Below are 21,786 nucleotides of genomic sequence, written 5' to 3'. Positions count from 1 at the left end.
TGTTGGTACTTAACTTGGGTGGGGTCATCATAATTTCAGTTCCTAGACGTATGGAAAATATTTTAAGAAAAAGAATGAAGGTTGAGAAAAACAGATGTATAAATCTTACTTGAATGATATCTCTGAAAAAAGCGTGCTTTATGGTTTTTATTCAACTAGGTTGAATATGTGTGAAACAAAAAGGAGCTAGTTTTCCTTTTGTGTGAGAAAATAATTTCTGTAATAAATTTTCTAGAGACTAGGTGAGTAGAAACCATTTTTCTATCCTATGAAGTTATTTGTGATATTTATTCTGAAATGTCAGACCAAATTCATGTTTCGTGTTTCAGAAGTGTCTCGCTGCCTCCGTGAGGTGCAAGAAAAGAGTCATCAGTTATCTGACCAGGTTTTCAAGGGCATGTGTGTGCATGTGTGTGTGTGCATAGGTATGGATACGCTTGCACTTTGGATGGGAAACTGAAAAGAATGAAACAGGCTATAATCTTTTGCGTTCTTGGAAGGATAGATAGTTGACTCACATATTATTTCACATTGTTAGAAGGTGAAGTGTTAGTATCTTTGAATAATAAATATGCTATTTGTATTTTAAATATTTTATCTGCGGTTGTTTCAGTTACATCATTATTATAAAATATTCAAACACACTCTGGCAGAAAAAAAAATGCTAACAAAACAATTACTATATTCCACCACCAAATTTTAACCACTGTTAACACGTTGCCTATTTGCATTATACTGTTTTTAAATAAAAGGCTACAATTAAAGGCAAAAGACTATATTTTGTCCTTAATTTGCTAAGAGTAGCTGCCATGTAAACATGGCGACTCTAACACCTGCGCATATTTTAGATGATATCATATATGATATCTGTCTAAAAACAATATTAAAATATTGTCCGGTTATGTCAAAATCGTCATAAATCTTATGCAGAGCAAATCTACAGTTACATATTAAAAAATGCAGATGAAACTTCTCAATACAATGTCTAACAAAGATAACAAGAGACCAAAGGACTATGTATTGGAACATATATTGGTCTATAAAAAGTGTTTTTGGAGATGGAGCTTCTGGATTGATATAGTAAGGAATTGGGGAAGTACCCTACTGGACATTAATTAATGCCGCCTAAAATTACCTGAAACAACCATAATTCTAAACAGTATTTTCAGAATTCTAAATTTTGAACAAAGGCATATGGCAAATTGAAAGGCATTGGTTCCAGAAAAACTAAGGAGCCTTGGATAAAAACAGTGGGGATCTGTGGTGTTGTCACCTAGGTCTATTCAAATCCTTCCCTTCTTCCTAGCTCTGTGACAGCAATAATTCTACCAGTGCAGGGCCAGGCAGAGAAAAGAGCAAATGAACTTGGCGTAGAAAGCAGAAAAAGAGGGACACCTGGGTGGTTCAGTTGGTTAAGCGTCCGACTCTTGATTTCGGCTCAGGTCATGATCTCACCATTCGTGAGATCGAGCCCCACATTGGGTTCCACACTGACAGTGTGGGGCCTACTTAGGATTCTCTCTCTCCCTCTCCCATTTCCACTCCCCTGATCTCTGTCTCTAAAATAAATAAATAAATAAATAAATAAATAAATAAATAAATAAACTTTAAAAAAAGAAAGCAGAAAAAGAGACAGAGAAAATCCTGGGTGACTATGTACATACCCAAGTCTATACCTGCTGAGTAGTGATACCATAGGCTTCCTGCTATGGGAGAAATAGACTTTACTAAAATAGTACACCATGATACTAAAGAAATAAGCAAGCAATCAGCCTTAGATGGGAGGGAGGCAACAGTATTCAGACACTATTTTTAATGTTCAGATTTCAAAAAAATGCATAGAATGAAAAGAAACAGAAAAGTGTGACTCTATATACAGGAAAGAAAAACAAACAAAAAATTGACAATCCCAATTGCCTGTGGCGGATGTAACAGAGATTCCAAAGCAACCATTATAAATCATTTCAGGAACTGCAGGAAACCATACATATAGAAGTAAAGATATGTTTGACGTCAATGTCAACCCAAATAGAGAATATTAATAAAGGGATAGAAATTGTTTTAAACAAGGATCAAATGGAACTTCTGGAATTTTAAAATAAAATAACCAAAATGAAAACTGCCCTACAGGAGCTCAATGGTAGAATGAACTGGTGGAAGAATCAGTGGACGTGAAAACAGTTGGGAAGAGCTGATGCAATCCGAAAACAGGGAAAAAGATAGAAGGAAGAAAAGTAAACAAATTATCAGAGAAAGGGGTACACCATTAACTTCATCAATATAAGCATAATGGGAGTACCAGAATAACAGGAGAGAAAAAAGAGCATGGGGATAAATTCAAAGAAATTGTGGCTGAGTATTTACTAAATTTGATTTAAAAAACATTAGCTTATATATCCAAGAACCTCAACAAATTTTAAATGGGATAAAAACAAAGCGATCCATAATTAGACACATCACAGTAAAAATACTCAAAGACAAAGATATAGAGAAAATCTTGAAAAATCAGTGAATTGTTATGGATAAGGGAACCTCAGCAAGATTTAAGAGTTGACTTCTTATGAGAAAAAATGCAGGCCAGAGAGGTGCCTGCGTGGCTCAGTTGGTTAAGTGTCCGACTCTTGGTTTGGCTCAGGTCATGATTTCATGGTTTGTGAGATCGAGCCCCTCATTAGGCTCTGTGGTGATGATGCAGAGCCTGCTTGGGATTCTAGTCTCTCTCTCTCTCTCTCTCTCTCAAAATAACAAATAAACATTAAAAAAATGCAGGCCAGCAAGCAGTGGGATAACATACTCAAACTGTTGAAAGGAACAAAACAAATTGTGAACGGAGAATTCCTATGTACAGTAAAGCTAACTTTCAAAAGAGAAGACAAAATGAAAAGACCACTTGATCAATGAACATGGAGCTAATTCCTTGATAGCAGACCAACTTGAAAAGGAATACTGAAGGTCATCTTTAGGCAGAAGCATTTGACTCCGAACAGTGATTATGGTAAGAACAAGATATTGATTCTGTTAATTGTGTAATTAGCCATGATAATAAAAATGCATATTTCCTTTTTCTCTTTATTAAAAAGCAACTGTATAAACTACTATTTATGTATTTTATTCTTTAAAGAGAACAGAGTTGGAAAACTCATATTTCCCCATTCCAAACTTGATAAAATTGTACATTAGTAAAGACAGTATAATAGTGACATAATGAAAGTGATGTAGACCAATAGGATAGAATTCATAGTATAGAATTAAGCCTATACATCCATGGTCAATTGATTGCAACAAGAGTGCCATGAAAATTCAACTGGGAAAAATAGTCTTTTCAAAAACTGTGCTATGACAACTCAGTACCTACATGCAGTGGAATGAAGTTTGGTGTCTACCTCATACGTAACAAAATTGAACTCAAAACTGATCAAATTCTTCATTGTTAAAACCAAAACTAAAATTCTTAGAGGAAAATACAGTTTCTTATACATGACACCCAAAAACAAGCAATAAATGAAAAAAAGGTATTATTAATTGGATTTCATCAAAATTAAAAACTTCCACTTTCCTTGTCGAACTTATCCATAAATCCCCTTATATGCAAAGAATCTCTGAGGTAGCTGCGTATACTGGTTACCAGTTAGTGGTAACACTGGACCATGGGGGAACCCCAAAAGACAAAGTGCTGTGTACGCAAATAAAGCCTTATGAATCCTAAGAACTAGATGAAAATAATTTAAATGAAAAGAAAGAAAAGAAAAAGGCTTAAAGAGTTTGGTAATAAAATTTAACCTCCAGTTAAGAATTCAAAAGTTTATGCTTCCCGTACCTTGAAAACAAAGAATTCGAATTCAGTAGGCGCATTTGAGAAGTGTTCTATGAATTGTTATAGGAGCCTTGATGACGAGGGGTGTTTCCCTTTTCCTGATTGTGGGCAGGGAACTTCTGCGTCCTGATGCCACATTAGTTTCAGCGTCCTTGGGGGTAGACGTTATCCTACCCTAATGTTTAAGAAATATATCAGTGTATTTAAACATTCATTAGAGATAAAGAAACCTAGTTTCTATCCAGGAAACAACAGGTATTTTAATGTTAATCTGTCCTTGGAGTCTGCCTATTAAGCTGGAACTTTGTTGAAATCCTGAAGGAAATATTAATTCAGCCAGTCCTAATTTATACATTGGTGAACTTTATCCTTTTAATTGGTCTGTTAATAGCATTCATTTTAGTCATGCAGAAAATGAGAGCTGAATGTATAAGCTTATACACATAGAATCCTGAGTTTTCTGGATGTGGAGTATCATTTGTAGAAGGACGTGGCCTAAAATAAAAGAAAATCTATACTTTCAGAAGAATGGAAGGTTTCCCTTAAGTTTTTTGGTTTTAACTTTTTTAATTGTTTCTTTGTTTGTTTGTTTGTTTTTGAGAGAGACAGAGCAGAAGCAGGGGAGGGGCAGAGAGGGAGGGAGACACAGAATCTGAAACAGACTCCAGGCTCTGAGCCGTCAGCACAGACCCCGACGCAGGGCTTGAACTCACAAACCGTGAGATTATGACCTGAGCCACCCAGGCACCCCTTCCCTTAGGTTTTTGTATGTTTGCTGTTTATCTGAGGATGAGCAGAATATTTCAATTGGCTTTCCAAATTAAGATGGAGAATAATGATCAATTAATTTGTGCTATGCGTCTTGTCAGTCTTCATAATTTGTCAGGTATTTAGAGAACGATTTTGTGAGACTTTATTCCTCGATGAGCTGATTATTATTCTCTTGCAGTAAACTTCTCCCCCAAATTTTCTTATTTTTGCCCTATTTTATAATCATCCCCTTCAGGTCCATATTATTTATAATTTTGGAGTTCTTTTGTTTTTCAATTTCATAAAAATGAAAACGACAAGAAAACCTAAGGGTCAGAGAAGCCAATATTAATCATCTTTAGTCAAAGATGTTGAAATGTCATCACTGTATTTGATACGAAATATTTACCGTGAACAAGGCACTTCATGCTTTATATTCATATTTCACTTGACTCTGAAAATAGGCTCAGATGTTGGATGCTATTATTATGCTCACTTTGGAGAACAGTCAGCTGAGAATCATTAAGATTAAGTTAAACGGGTGCCTGAGTGGCTCAGTCAGTTAAGCAACCGACTCTTGATTTTGGCTCAAGTAATGATCTCATGGTCGTGAGTTCAAGGCCTGCATCATGCTCTGTGCTGCCAGTGCAGGTCTGCTTGGGATTCTGTCTCCCTCTGTCTCTGCCCCTTCCCTGCTCGTGCTCTCCCTCCCTCTCTCTCTCAAGAGAAATAAATAAACATTAAAAAAAAGATTAAGTTATATATCTAAGTTTCTATAACTAAGTGACAAAATTGGGAATCTGACCGAAGCCTTCAAAATCTGAAGCTTGAGAGGTAAACTTCTGTGTTCTAGTAATTTGGCTATGGTGAAACAAAGATTGCTAATTTTACAGGTTGCTATTCCGGGGAAACTTTTACTGATTGCATAAATGTAATTTAATGGACTAGACAAGTAAGACACCAATATAAGTCCAAATGCTATAATGAAGCAACATGAGACAAGGGTGATTTTATAGCTTTAGTGAGATTTAATTCTTATGCCATATATTTCACCCATTTTAGTTGTATAATTCAATGGTTCTTAGTGTGTGACAACCACTGTAATCTAATTTTACAACCTCCTTATCACCCCAAAAAGAAACTCATGCCATTAGCACTTTCCATTTCCCTGTCCTTAGGTGACTGTTAGTTTACTTACTATTTCTATTTGAACATTTGCCTAATCTGAACATTCCATGTAAGTGAAATCATACAATATATAGTCTTTTATGATTGGATTCTTTCACTTAGAATAACATGTTAAAGACCTCTATGTTGTACCATATGTCACTATATTCCTTTTTTTTTTTTTTTTTTTTTTGGACAAATAACATTCCGTTATGTGTCTATGCCGTTCTTTGTTTATGCATTCCTCATCTGATGGACATTTGTGTTGTGTATACTTTTTGGCTATCAAATAAGACACCATTCTAACTTAAAATAGAATAATTAATCAATGTCGAACATTGATTTTTAACTTCCCTAAAATATGGACTGGGTGATTTTGAAGTTTCTGCCAAATATGGTAGTCGATGATTCTATATTTTTTTATAAAATAAAGAAAATATTAAAAGAATTAAATCCACTAACTGAATATTTTCTTTAGGTCAGGAAGCTGTGTGTTTCCAGGGCTAATGAAAATAAGCAAGTAGATCTCCTTCTAGTCTCATCAAAATACTGTGCAAGGAACACGATGAATGAATTATTCAGAATATTAGTGATATTTTTTTCACAAAATGGGCCAAAGGGATCTTTAATGTTAGAGAATGTGTCGCAAAGCAACTGAGAGCTAAAATAGTGCCCTGATAAGTTCAAAACATTTTAATAATGGACATAGAATTTTAGGTCTTTAACTTCCTATGGAAAGGATATAATATGACTCTTTTAGTCTGCTCAGGCTGCTATAACAAATACCATAGATTAGGTGGCTTATAAATAACAGAAACAGGGGCGCCTGGGTGGCGCAGTCGGTTAAGCCTCCGACTTCAGCCAGGTCACGATCTCGCGGTCCGTGAGTTCGAGCCCCGCGTCAGGCTCTGGGCTGATGGCTCGGAGCCTGGAGCCTGTTTCCGATTCTGTGTCTCCCTCTCTCTCTGCCCCTCCCCCGTTCATGCTCTGTCTTTCTCTGTCCCAAAAATAAATAAAAAAAAAAAAAAAAAAAAAAAAAAAAAAAAAATAACAGAAACATATTCTGCACAATTCTGGAGTCTGGAAGTCCAAGATCAAGGTGCTAGCAGGCTTAGTGTCTGGTGAGGGCCCATTTCTTGGTCCATAGGTGCTACATACTCATACGGAAGAAGGAATGAGAATGTTCTCTGGACTCCACCAATACCATCATATTGGGGGTTAAAATTCAACATTTAAATTTCGAGGGGACGCAAATATTCAGTCATTGGCATTTCACCCCGTCCCTCCAAAATTCGTGCCCATCTCACATAACAAAATACATTCATTACATCCCAACAGCCTCAAAAATCTTAACTCATTCCAGCGTCAGTTCTAAAGTCTTAAATCCAAAGTCTCATCTAAATGTCATCTAAATCAGATATGAGTGAGATTCACAGTACGATACATCCTGATGCAAAATTGCTCTTCAGCTGTGAACGTGTAAAACCAAACAAGTTAATTTCTAAAACACAATGGTGGGACAGGCATAGGTTAGACATTTCCACTCCAAAAGAGAGAAATGGGAAAGAAGATAGGGGTAATTGATACCATGTTAAGTCCCAACTACAAGGACAATTCCATGAGATTTTAAGGTTTGAGAATAACCCATTTTGGCTACACACTCAACCCCCCAGATCCACTGGGGTGGAGGTCCCTTCCAGGCCCACTAGGGTGGCTTTGCCAGGCAGGGATTGGACCTCCGTATCTAAAAGCTTGAGACACACCCACCCCCATGTTTGGGGGGACGATAGCACTTAGTATTCGGTGTGGAAAGCGGATCAACTAAATTCACACACCCAGTTTGCATCTACAGTGCAAAAAAACTGTATCTGTTTTTCTCCTGCCCGTCATTTGGCATTCCTTATTTGACTGGAGCACCTTGATCCTTATTTGAGTAATGGCATAGTTCTATCTATGCATGTCTGCTAGAGCTAATGTCACCTGCTGGCTCTAGTTATAGCTAATTAGAATTATAGCCGAGTAGATCAGGGAAATTGAAATGGTCAAATTACCAAACCAACCCCAGGTATTTGCTTAGGTATTTCTTAGGGAAATGGGGGTTACACTTTCTAAGTTGATATAAGCCTAAAGATGTTAGTGGTCATCTCTGTCACGATATAGACAGAACTTGCCTGATGGTGAAACTAAACCAGGAAATGTCGGTCAAAATAAATTCCTGCGGCATCATGTGAGTACCCCAATTCAGATTTGCAGGAACCCCACCTACACTAGCCCTTGAACATCTTCTAGAAGAGCAATAATCCCTTCCATCTTGCCTAAGGGATTTCACATTTGTTTTCTTTCACTCTCATTAACAACGTCAAATTGATCCTAAAACCCAGATGTTTTGATTGTCAGATTCTTAGCTCTGTTTTTCTTTGGCATCATGGTACCTCAGACTCTTTGACTTACTTTACTGATTGCCAGAATGAAATACAATCTGGATAGCATTTGGCACTTTTGATCATTATTCATCGCAGCAGCTTTTCTAACACTTGACCCTAAATAAGGGTTCTTGACAGTGAATCCATAACAACACAGAAACACAACCTGACCATATTCTAAGACATTCCCACACAACCCTTTTGGCAAGAAGGGTTAAAAACACGACTGCCTTCTTTTTCTTCCTCTTCTACTTCTTCCTTCTTCTCTTCCCCCTCCTCCTCTTCCTTCTTTATTAGTTATAGAGACCATAACTGATAGTCATAAAGAGATGATAATTACAATCTTTTTATCTTGAGTGCTTACCCAACATAGAAATTTTGATGTAGAAACCAAGTAAAAGAAGTTGTAAGAGCCTTTTCATTCAGGAGTTGGCACCAGGAATCAGGATGCAATCTGTTTTAGGAAAACTTCAGAATAGGATGACCACCTATGTGTTCCATTTTATGGCACAATCATTTGATTCATGGACTTATATTCATCACTGTAAAATACAGCACAAAATCAACTGTGTAACAACAAAACATTGGAATAATTTCTGCACTACACCTATCAATACTCATGCAACCAAACCTGTCAGTCAGGAAATAAAAAATATCCCAACAGAAAAATAACAAGATATTAATAAATAAATTACCAAGTAAAAGTTAGAAATAATAAATACAGGGGCGCCTGGTGGCTCAGTCGGTTAAACTCCGGTCATGATCTTGCGGTTCGGGAGTTTCAGCCCCACATCAGGCTCTGTGCCGACAGTTGAGAGCCTGGAGCCTGTTTTGGATTCTGTGTCTCCTTCTCTCTCTGCCCCTCCCCCTCTCACACTCTGTCTGTCTCTCTCAAAAATATATAAACATTAAAAAATTTTTAAATAAAAAAGAAATAACAAATACATAAAAACACATAAAAATTAAAAAATCAATAATAAGAATCTATCTTTTAGAAATTAGATTCTAATTTCAATATGGGTGATTTTCATTTTCCTTACCACAATTTTCTCATTTCACAGTTCTTCAACAACTAATCTGTATTATTTTTCATTCAGAAATTCATTTTTTGAAGTAATTTGAAAATGTCTGAAAAATGGACAAGAGATTTGGAAATTTTTAAAAAAAATGTTAAGATGTTTAGTGTTTTCTTCATTACAATTCTGTTTTTATTAACCAGTCAACAAAAATAATAAATAGAAGTCTAAAGATTAACATAGTACAATATTATTCTGAGTGTCTTCAATAAATAAATTAAATAATTTATAGTAAATTCCATTTTTTTTTGTCCATTAGATTAATAAGCAAGCATAAGTAAAAACAGTGATGTTTTATTACTTAAGAAAGACTTGTAGTATAAATGTTAGGGAAAGAAAACTCACTTGTCCAGAGTTTCTCGGAAATAAAGCAAAAGAACAAAATTTGTATATTTATATCTTGTCTCTAATAGGAACATTCAAATAGCTCGTTACATTCCAGCATTATTTTAATGAACTTTAATGAGTCATTGATGCAGTCCAACAGCATGCAATAAATGCCAAAAATATTTGTGCCTTTTAAATTCCCTACTAAATTTGTGCCTACGTATCCAACTCCCTGGTTTCTAAAACAATCCTTCTATTTTTAATGTGTGCAGTTCTACATTCAAATGAGATACATAGAACTAAAATATGAAGCTTTAATAATGAGATTTAAGGATATGTAAAATTCAGATGTACTAATTTTAAGTGGAAGTATTATTTTCATCCCCAAATTCTCATTTAATAAGGTTTAATTTGCTACAAAGTACATAGTCATTAAACTACATTAAGATGAGTCGTAAGACTCTCCAGACTAATGGAAATTTCAGAGATAATGTTGCAGAAATGGGTGGTGGGGAACTTAGAAAGTGGAGAAGAGAGCACAGTGTTGTTACATTAAGATTATTTCTTAAATTTAGCCCTCTACAAAAAATCATATTCTGATATCAAGTCCAAATATTTTGTAATTAAAGTGTTTTAAACAAAAAACATAAATTTTGGAGCTAATTTTTCTTCATATGACTAAAGTTTCATACTCAATATAAAACTTTAATCCTAAAATAAAATAAGAATGTTTCAAAAAATTATGTGTATTAAGTAATTTACAGTCATCCCACCTCTTCTACAGTGAATCTGAATAAAATTTAGTATGACATTAATATGTTTTCCTTTAAAAAGAGGGAACAATGCAAAAATTAAAGATGCTATACAAATCCCCAAATGCCCACTAAAATGAGCTACAGGTTCTGAAGAGAGGGGATTGAATTGATTATTTTAATTGTAGATGTTGTCTCCAGAGGATACATTTCAGAGAGCAAATATTTTCTTTATGTGTGTGAATGAAAATGGAGATCAGAGTTGGAGTGGGGTGCAGTCAATATTCATTAAGGTGTTTTATTTTTAGGTAAAAGGAGTTTAATAAAAAGGAGTAATATCATAAATAAAAGTTCAACAGGGACATTTGGGTACATACTGAAGGATGAGTCTTTGCCCCCAGAGGATAATTCTTAGGTTCTTGAGCCCTGAAGAGCCTTGGCCATCATTTTTTAAATGTTTTCCATAAACACTGATTGGACAGCATATGCTGTGAAAGTTGTAGACATTGGGGCGTAGCCTTTTCTCTCATGTTACAGTGTCTTAGAAATAATGAGTTAAATAACTACGTAAAATGGAGAATTACTTAAAATTGTATGGTACATACATGACATCCTAAAAACAAAGAAAATTGGAGAACATATTCTGCCATTAAGAAATAGAAAGGCAGAAGTTCTGTAATTCTACGTTGTTGAAACAGGAGTTCGTGAGTTATCTGACAACAGCGTTATATTCTTCATTATCCGTATTAACACCTGAAAAGAAACTATTCTTCAGACACATCTGAGAAAAAGTCAAGGGAGAATTGTGGTTCGCCAAACTTGTTGATCAATGGAAGCACTCAGGAATTTTTCATACCCAAACGTGGAGATCTCCATTCAGTGTTTTAGTGTATCTTTGGTAAGAAAATGGCCTTTTTTTCTAAAAAAAAAATAAATAAATAAAATGAAAGAAAAAAGAATAGAGAAGGGAAAAAGGAAAAAAGAAAAACTATACTGTTGACTTTTTTTCTATCGATAAGCCATGGCCATGTTGGGGAACAAAGAAAAATCGAAAATTGTATACAGAAGAGTGACATGTGATCAGACTCTAAGACTGGTTGGGTTCAAATCATGAAGAGTCTGAGGTATCATAAAGCCTAAATCAGCAAGCGATTAAAAAGACATGGGTTAGCAAGGTGTAGTGTAATTATATTGGTCCTCTAGTAAGAACAGGATACAGGCGGGGAGGGGGAACCTATTTTAATAAATCCAGGAATAAGCCCATAAACCCACATTGATCCCAGGGTAACTGAAAAGAGGAATGAATGTTAGAAGCAATTCTGAGAAGGAACTATTAAGATGGGGGATTAAATTTGAAGGATTATGGAAGACAAGGCTTCAATGGTGATTCAAGTCTTTAGCATGGGCAACAGAAAAAAAAAAAAAAAGAATGGTAATGACATTGACTGAGGAAAATGAAACGAATGACAATTTCAGTTTTGTGAAAAGTGACAATAATTCTTAACATTAACGGGGAGATTATTGCATGTCAATTAACTTTTCTAAAATTTTTATACATATTAAATTATCTAATCCTCAAAACTACCATGTGATGTAAGTGCTATTATTATTTCCAATATATAAATAAAGAAATTAAATACAAGAGGGTTTAATAATTCACACAACATCAAAAGTTATTAAGTAGCATAACAGAAATAGACACTCTTTTGGTCTAATTCAATGGGATGCCTTAAATTCTGTGCGAATGCTAACTCAGGGGCTGTTGGATTTCAGCAAACAGTGGCTAACAGTTATTCTCTTTGTCTTAGCTTCTTCGATAAGATCTTCTAAAGTGATTATTATAGCTCTGTATTTTGGGGTTTTTGATATATGTAGATGCAATATTTGTAAAAATAACACTTCAAATTTGGCCAGGAGGGAATGGAGATAATCAGAAATAATGTTTATATATTTCACTGAAACTGAGTCAGTGTAAAACTGAAGCAGATTATGGTAAGTTGTCAATTATAAGCTATATAGAAATTGTAGAACAAAAAAAAAAAAATCTCACGGTTCGTGAGTTCGAGCCCCATGTCGGGCTCTGTGCTGACAGCTCAGAGCCTGGAGCCCGCTTCGGATTCTGTGTCTCCCTCTTTCTCTCTCCTCCCCGCTCATGCTCTGTCTCTCTCTTCTCAAAAATAAATAAACATTAAAAAAATTAAAAAAAAAAAAGAAATTGTAGAACAGTAGGAAAAGAATTTAAAAATACATAATTAATTGGTCCAGGGATAATATAAATAAAAAAATAACTAAAGCACAGTGACTAGTGTTAACAATTTTGTACATTTGAAAGTTGCTACAGGAATGGGTTTTAAGTTTTCGTAAGAAAAAACAGTAACTATATGTGGTGAAGGATGTTAACCCGGCTTATTGTGGTAATCATTTTGATATATGTATGTCAAAGCCATCACCATCTCTTGAATTTTAACTTCCAAACTCTACCTGAAGTTTATCTGCCTCTCCAGATAACATGACAAATGTATTTACTTCTTGTCTCCACCGCAAAAATCCAAATCCAAACCATTTTCATTTCAATTGCAGATCATTTTTATATCCTCTTGATAGATCTTGCAGATTCCATTTTTATCTCCCACCAATACTTCACATACCATTTGGAACATATGTATTTAACATATAAATGAAATAATTTCACTCCTAAGCTTACAATAATTCCACCTGCACTTTGAATAAAATTCAATCATGGGATTATATTCTACAAGTTCCTTGCAAGCATCTTACTCAAATCTATGCATTAACCTAACTTCAGAATAATTATCTCCCTAATTGACTACATTATAGTTGCTCTGAGCTTCTTTAGGACCTACGAGTATTGGGATTTTTTTCTTTTCATGTGATATTCTTCATGCCTGAGATGGTTTTTTACAAAGATCTTCAAATGAGTGGTAGGTTCATTTTCACTCCTCAGAAATCAGTCTAAATGCATATATGCCTTTCTGGATCAAACTACCTATTTTCTTGCTCTACCTGTTTATCTGTTTTCACTTCATTAAAAATACACAATGCAACCATTTGTTGGTTCATTTACCTCTCTGTGGTCTGTTGCCTCACTGGAGCGGAGATTCACGAAGGCAGAAACCATCCGCATGTTCACCGCTGTGTGCCAAACATCTACGACAGAATCTGGCACATGGCGGATACACAACAAATACTTGTTAAGTAAATGAATGAGCAAGATGCTGAACGCCTACTAATGCCGAACAATTCTACAGTTGGCAAACATGTTTTACCTAAATTCTCATCAATTGCAGGCTCCCAATGATTTCCTGCCCAAATACCATTGAAGATGTGTTTAAGTTTACACTGACTCATAACGTTACTAGAGACATTTTGAGTGCTTGCCTGTGAGATCCTCAGAAACCATGCATGAGACTAAAACAGAGGAGCTGTCGATACAACTGATGCCAGTGAATATGGATTTATTGATCTATGTATTCCTAACGGTAGGAAATGAAACTGAGGATTCCCCACCACTTGGGAGACTGGTTATTGGAATAACAGTCAGTGTGAAGCTACAAGGGAAAAGAAACATCTGAGGATAAAAGGCACGGAAACCCAGCACCCATTTGCCCCGGGTGAGTGTGTTGCAGACCCTAAAACCTTTCTCTGAAATCTTACGGATACACGTTTGAAAATATACATCCAAATGTTTTAGAACGACAATACAGTTAATATACTATATATTAAATCACAATGGACCAGTGTATCATAACAAAAACACATTGATCATTCTAAAGCCCAACAAATGAATATTTATTGTTAGTGGAATAAAGATTATAATATCATCTACTTCCGGTAACTTTTGGGGCCAAAATTATAAATAAACTTTCAGAGTTCAGTTTTTGTATTTCAGAATTACAGAGAAAGGGTTTGGGATCCGTAGCTGCTTGGATAACATTAATGCTCTCCCTTAAGAAATTTATGTTTATTACATTTAAACAAAGCCATAGGTATGAAAAGCAATACTTCACCCCATTTTGTGAAAGGAAAACAGGTCGTATTATTTGTGCACATCGGTATCAAGCAGAAGGTTCATTTGCACTGGCTTCATTAAGGACAGTAAAGGAATTAGAAAGTGGTAGGAAATGTCTGGCAAGTCATAGTATTATGGATAAACTCTTTACAGACAATAATAAATTCTGATGTCACTATCATACTAAGGTTATGTGAAAGATAGAGCTTTGCTACCTAGGAGAATCTGTGACGTGGATGATTAAAAATAAACTAATTTTGAACATAGACCTCAGTTCTTGTCAGTAAGGCTCTTACCATATTAAAACATTGAGCTACCGAAAGCTCAAACTATGCTAGTGGTTCAGAAATATCATGGCTATTTGGTGCAACATCAAATGACTGATCCAATCCTTTGTGTGTTTTGTTCATTTGTTCGTTTGCTTTTTTAAAAATTTGAGTAGAGTTGACACCAATGTTACATTAGTTTCAGGTGTACAGCAGAGTGATTCAACGACTTTATATGTTATGCATTCCTCAAAATAGTAAAGAAATACCATATGATCCAATAATTCCACTACTGGGTATTCATCCCCCCCCAAAAAAAAACCCCCCACTAATTTGAAAAGATATATTCACCCCTGTGTTTACTGAAGCATTATTTACAATAGTCAAGTTATGGAAGTAACCCAGGTATCCTTTAATAGATGAATGGATAAAGAAGATGTGGTATATATGTGTTATACACAATCCTTTGTGTTTTTTTGTTTGGATATTCTGGCATCTTTCAACTTAGTAACTACTGCCCTTCTTAACGCACACACACGCACACACACACACACACACACACACACACCTAGAAATGAGCCAGAGATAAATTATCAAAGTTCAATTTCAATTGCTCAGTAAAATCTGGCATTTAAGTTGCATATAGAAAATAAAAATTCATACATACATACATGAATCCTTCATAACTGCACCCTAATGTATACGGGCTGTAGGACTTCTGTGGTTATTTCATTCTTGTCTTCTATGCTTTAGATATTGATATACATTTGGGGAAAGGAAGTCTTTCTATATCTGATAAAAAAGAGTCCATAGAAAGCAGGAAAAACTTGATGGACTTAATCCAACTAATGTACATTCAGACAAATTGGTTTGACTGCTACTAATCCAAAAGAGCAAGATAGTCCTTCCAGTTCAAACATTTAAGTCAGTAAATAATTATTGAGCATCTTTCAATTGTAATGTCCTAGAAGAATATTCAGAGACAAAAACTAGTACCAGTTTTTTTCCAGAATATTTCAGTCTATGTAAGATTAAAATGAATGATGAAGCCTGAAAAAATGACGAGAGAGAGAGAGACACAGAGACAGAGACAGAGATTTAAGTTTTAGAGAGGGAGGCTGATTTGCTTAGGTGATTTCTTTATAATTATTAAATATGTGGCTTTAGGGTTGATCTTTAAAACTTTGAATGTGGAGATGTAAAAGGGGAAAAAAAAGAAGTTTCACAGCTGAAGAACAATGTAAAAAATATCAGAGAGAATCACTATTTTGACCGATGACTTATGGTGTTTTCTTCTGATTTACCTCTTCAGATCAACAAAAACATGGGACACCTGGGTGGCTCAGATGGTTAAGCTTCTGACTTTGGCTCAGGTCATGATCTTGCAATTGGTGAGTTTGAGCCCCTCATCGGGGTCTCTTCTGTCAGCACAGAGACTGCTTTGGATCTTCCGCCCCCCTCTCTCTCTGCCTCTTGAAAGAAAGAAAGAAAGAAAGAAAGAAAGAAAGAAAGAAAGAAAGAAAGAAGAAAGAAAGAGAGAAAAAAACTTAACAACAAACCCCAAAATAAGCAAAAACAAACCCCCTCAAAAAAACAGAGGCACTAGAGGGCACAGACCCAATTAGTGAAAATGAGGATAATAATGCCTGATATTCCCTTCACTGTTCTTGTGATAATTTTTCCCCCAACACAACTCTAATAATATAAAGAACTGTAGTGTTAATAATATTTTGAAATTAGTATAAAAGGGAAATTAATGCATTTCCTAACAAAACCTGTGATTCTTGCCTATTTCTTTTAACATTGCAGCCAAAGTCTTTCTAAAAGCAACTGAACTCTGTCAGGGTCATTCTAGGTCTACAGTTCTGTATTTATGAAACCAAGGTTCGACACCCTTTCTTTGTCATAAGCATCTATGTATAATTTTCCTTGGTCACTGTAGAACACACTTGAGTTTATTCCAAGTGTGCATGTCATCACATTTTACAATCTACTATACTATGTGCCATCTTTTTGTGATATATGATACAGTTGTCATAAATTCAGATTGCAACCAATGGGAAGACGAGTGATCTGTGTTTTTAACTCCAACTGCCATGGCACAACTGATCTATGTATGGCATTCCTTTTAAAATTATTCCCTTCTGTTGTCACGTATGTCTTGTTTTTAGGAGCCAAGTCATATTTTCTTTAGCTTAACTACCTTTCAACTAGTAGTATCTCCTTTTTTAAAAACAGTACATTTAATATACAATTTATTAAGAGATGTTTTGGGACTTAGAAGATGGATCAGTAACATTCCCAGTGCCAACTGAGGAGGAAGGGAAATGAAACACCATTACGAATGGATGAATGGATGGATGGATAGAAATAAATTCTATGAACACATCAATGAATGAATTCAGAATTCTAGTACATTTGGGAAACCCTCATGTGGTTTATAGATCATTGTTGAATTCAGATAAACTTGCCTAGTAAGTGAACATAGTATTTCCCATTTCTTTGGAGCCCTCTGCCTTTATCTCATTCCTCCCTTTGGGGTGAATAAGAAGCACATTATCAAATATACTTAAATATTCATCACACTGTAGAGAACAATTTAAAAAAATGTAAGATGTCCACATTTTCACTTTAGAAAATGATAGATTATCCAAAATATTGTATGTCCTTTGCAGAGATTTTAAAAAATTCTACTGACTTAAATGTTCTGATAAATTTTACATATATGATTTTATTTAATCCACAGAGAAAGCAAATAGCTTGCTCCAGGTTAGACTGATAGGAAAAGGCAAAGTTTTAAATCAGAATCTGATTCCAAGGCCATACTCCATACAAATTAAGTATGCTTCCCCACAGTCTGAGGAAGTATTTTCTTCTAAATCACTAATACAAAGGAAGAGAAATGTAGCTGATACCTACCCCACTGAGGAATATTGCCTTATCTTTTCAACTCTGTAACTTTCTCTGCCTGCACAAATGCAGAAGTCTCTGTAGACAATAGTGTAGAATAATATTTGTTGTTGTTGTTGTTATTGTTGTATAGAATTAAATAACCACATCATGATTCATGATACATTATACATTAAAACCTGCTCCTGGGTGTTTTAAGCTGATGTTTGAAACAGTAATGGACATGTTGTCAATAAGAATGTCATAATTCCCAGGTGACTGACTGTAACATCATAAAGTAATTGATTTGGAGATCTTTCCATTAATCAAAAGAGCTAGTCTAGTTGCTCTGAATGGCCACCTTGGGGCAGTCCACCACTCACTAATTTGGAGTGAGGTGACCATAACGTTCACTTAGCAGCCTTTCCATTTTAGTATATCCCCGATTGAAGGGAAAGCTAACTGGCCAGGCCTAAACAAAGCTTAACCAAGTGTAATTAATATATCTTTGCAGTGCAACAATGAAATTGTTTATGCAGCCAAAGAATCTTCACAGACTGACACTCAATATACCCTTACTGAATGAATACATTCTATCCTGGCTCCACCACTGAGTGATGCATGTGACCTTGGGGAAGTCATTAATTCTGATTTCACATCTTTAAAATGAAAGAATTGACCTCTAAGTACCTTCTCAGTTGACATTTCTATAAAACTTTGAAAGAGGACAGAAAATTTGGAAATAAACACCTACATTAGTTCTGTTGATAGAAATTTGAGTGATGATGGAAATGTTCAATATCTATGCTATCCAATATGATAGTCACTGGACCCATATGGATCTCAATCGTTTGAAATATGGCTAGCATAACTGACTAACTTAAACTCTTAATTTCACTTAGTAAATTTAAGTAGCCCCATGTTAATTGCTACATATTGGCAAGTGCCGTTCTAGATGAGAGTGATTCTATGGGTTGTTAAAGTTCCAGGGGGTGGGTGTTTTTGTAATGATTGATAAGGCTTTTTATTTAGGGATCATTCCTTGGATGCAGCATACTCTGTAGAAGGTCAATGGACTAAGGGACTGAAAAGCTGAGTTTTAATTTCCGCTCAGGCTTAACCAATTCACAATGGCAAGCAATTTTGTCAATAAAATGGAAAAGTGATTATCAATAAAGGGATAGAAATTACTAAAAAGAGACCAAATGGAAATTGTGTCAATGAGTAAAATATTCAACCGAAAATTTCACAGGAGGTATTCCACAGAAGATTTGAGCAGGAAGAAGAAATATTCCATAAACTTGAAGATAAGCCAATTGAGATTATCTAGTCTGGGAAATAGAAAAAAAAGAGGAGAAGGTGGAAGAGGAGGAAAGAAACATAGGGAGGAGGAGACTGACAAGCACTGGAGAAAACTGTGGAACACCATCAACTGTACCTATACTCATAATGGATGTCCCAAGAGTATAGTAAAGAGAGAAAAAGGCATAAATAATATTGAAGAAATAATGGCTAGAAACTTCCCAAATTTTATCAAAAGCATGAATCCATATGTGCAAGAAGCTCAATAAAATCTCAGCAGGATGAACTCAAAAAGATCTACACCAAGAAATCATAATCAAACTTGAAAACCAGAGACAGAGAATCTTGAATGCAGCAAGAGAAAAGGAACTCATCACATACAAAGGATCCTCGATAAGATGAAGAGCCAATTTTCATCAGAGACCATGGAGTTCAGAAGGCAGTTGTATGCCATTCTCGAAGAACAGAAAGAAAATAAAAAAATCTGACAAACAGTAATTTTGTATGTGACAGAACTATGCTTCAAAATGAAGAAGAAATGAAAATATTCCCAGATAATCAAAAACTTGGAGACTTCATCACTAGTAGACCTTCCCTACAGGAAATACTAAAGGAACACTCCAGGCTAAATTGAAAAGACACTGTGTAGTAACTCAAAGCCATACAAAGAAAAAAAGAAGAAAAGAAGAAGAACACGGGTATGATAACTACATAAGTAAGTATAAGAGTCAGTATGTGTATTTTTCAATTGAAACTCTATTTTTTCTTACGTGATTGAAAAGACAACTACACAAAATGATAAATGTCAATCTATGTTGAAGGACACACAGCATGCAAAGATATAATTGTGAAAATAACAACATAAGGGGTAGGGGATTGGATCTTTTCAGGAGTAAACATTTGTACATTACTGAAAATGAGTTACTATTAATTTGACTTCAATTGTTATAAATTAAGATGTTGTTATCCCTATAGCAACCACCAAGGAAATCTAATAATAAGAAACATATAGTAAAAAAAATGACAAGGGAATCAAAATGGTACACTAGTAAATATCTATGTAACACAAAATAATAAAGAATAGAGAAAATAAAGAAAATAGAGAGCATAAGATATATGTAAAAAAAAAACAAGTAGCAAAATGACAGAAATAAACCCTCCCTTATCAGAATTGCATTACATGGTAATGGATAAAACTCTTCAATTAAAAGTCAGAGATTGGCAGAATGGGTTTTTAAAAGCTGATCTAATTATATGCTCACTTTAGACCCAAACACACAAATAGGTTAGAAGCAAGGCTTGAAAGTGAAGGGATTACAAAGAGTCACCTAAAGAGAGCTGGAGTAGCTATATACTATATAATAAATTCGATTTTAAGACAAAAGTTGTTAGAGGTCTAAGACAGACATTAGATAATGAGAAATGGTAAATCTAGCAAGAATATAATTATAAAGAATATAATTAGAAACATATATTCACCTAAAAAGACATATAAACAAATCAAAACATACAAAGAAAAAAAACCTGACAGAAATGAAAGGAGAAATAAGTGCTTCAACAATAATACTTGTGTGCTTCAGTATCCTCCCTCCGATAATGGATAGAACAAGTAGACAGAATATAAACAAGGAAATAGAAGATGTGACAACACCATAAACCAAATATACCTAGCGGACAAATAGAGGAAACTATACACAACAACAGGATACAGATTTTCTCTTAAGTGCACATGGAAATTGCTCTAGGATAGATCACATGTTATGACACAAGAAAATGTCTCAATAAATTTTAAAAAAATGAAAAAAAAATCACGCAAAGAGCATCTTCTCTAACCACAAGGGAATGAAGTTAGAAATTACAACAGAAGCAAATCTGGAAACTTCACAAACACATGATAATTAAATAGCATTCTCTTAAATAGCCAATGGGTCAGGGAAAGAATCCCGAGGAAAATGAGAAAATATTTTAAGATGAACGTAAACAGAAACACAACGTACCAAAACTTATGAGATGCAGTGAAATATTCCTCTCAGGTACATTTGTATCTATAAACACCTACCTTTAAAAATAATAAAGGTCTTAAATCAATAACCTGATCTTCCCCTTTCAGGGACTAGAATAAGAAGAGAAAATGAAATCCAAAGTAAACATTAATGTGGAAAATAATGAAATAGTGATAAATGAAATAGAGAAGAGACAAAGAATAGATTTGATACTTAAACTAACTCTAGAATTGGTGTCGAAGAGCAAACCATGCATCTTCTAAATGGGTAGGATGCAGTCAAATTAAACATCAAGTTCAAAAGGCCAGAAATGGAAAATATTTGGGTATGTTTGAGGAGCAACACTAGAGCCAGAATGCCCTTGAGCAGGGTGAATGTAGGAAGAATCCACAAAGTGAGATTGGAGTGGTCAGCTAAGAAATCACACAAAATTTTAGACTTTGGTCTAAGTGTTACGGGGATTGTCACAATTTATTGATAAAAATGGAAGTGGGTCTAGGACCCACACTAATAATTTCTTTAAAATTTCTCACATATGGAAAATTAGGCTCCGTAAGATAGGTTTTTCCTGTTAAAATTCATAAACAACAAAACAAATAACTTCTAGATTAATTACAAAACATTCACATCTTCAGCCAGCCACTCATTAATTTGCCATGCTTTTAAATAATATTATTGAGCAGCCATTAAATGCTAGAGTCTGTGCTAGACACTGATTTTAAAGAAGACAGAAGTGGGGGTGCCTGGGTGGCTCAGTCGGTTGGGCGTCCAACTTCAGCTCAGGTCATGATCTCAGAGCTTGTGGGTTCGAGGCCCGTGTTGGGCTCTGTGCTGACAGGTCAGAACCTGAAACGTGCTTCAGATTCTGTGTCTCCCTCTCTCTCTGCCCCTTCCCTATTTCTGCTCTCTCTCTCTCTCAAAAATAAATAAACATTAAAAAATTTTTTTAAAGAAGACAGAAGTTATCCGTATCATAAAAGAACATAC

Source organism: Panthera leo, chromosome A3 (assembly GCF_018350215.1).
Source record: "Panthera leo isolate Ple1 chromosome A3, P.leo_Ple1_pat1.1, whole genome shotgun sequence".
Lineage (NCBI taxonomy): Eukaryota > Metazoa > Chordata > Mammalia > Carnivora > Felidae > Panthera > Panthera leo.
This window is presented reverse-complemented; position numbering follows the sequence as displayed.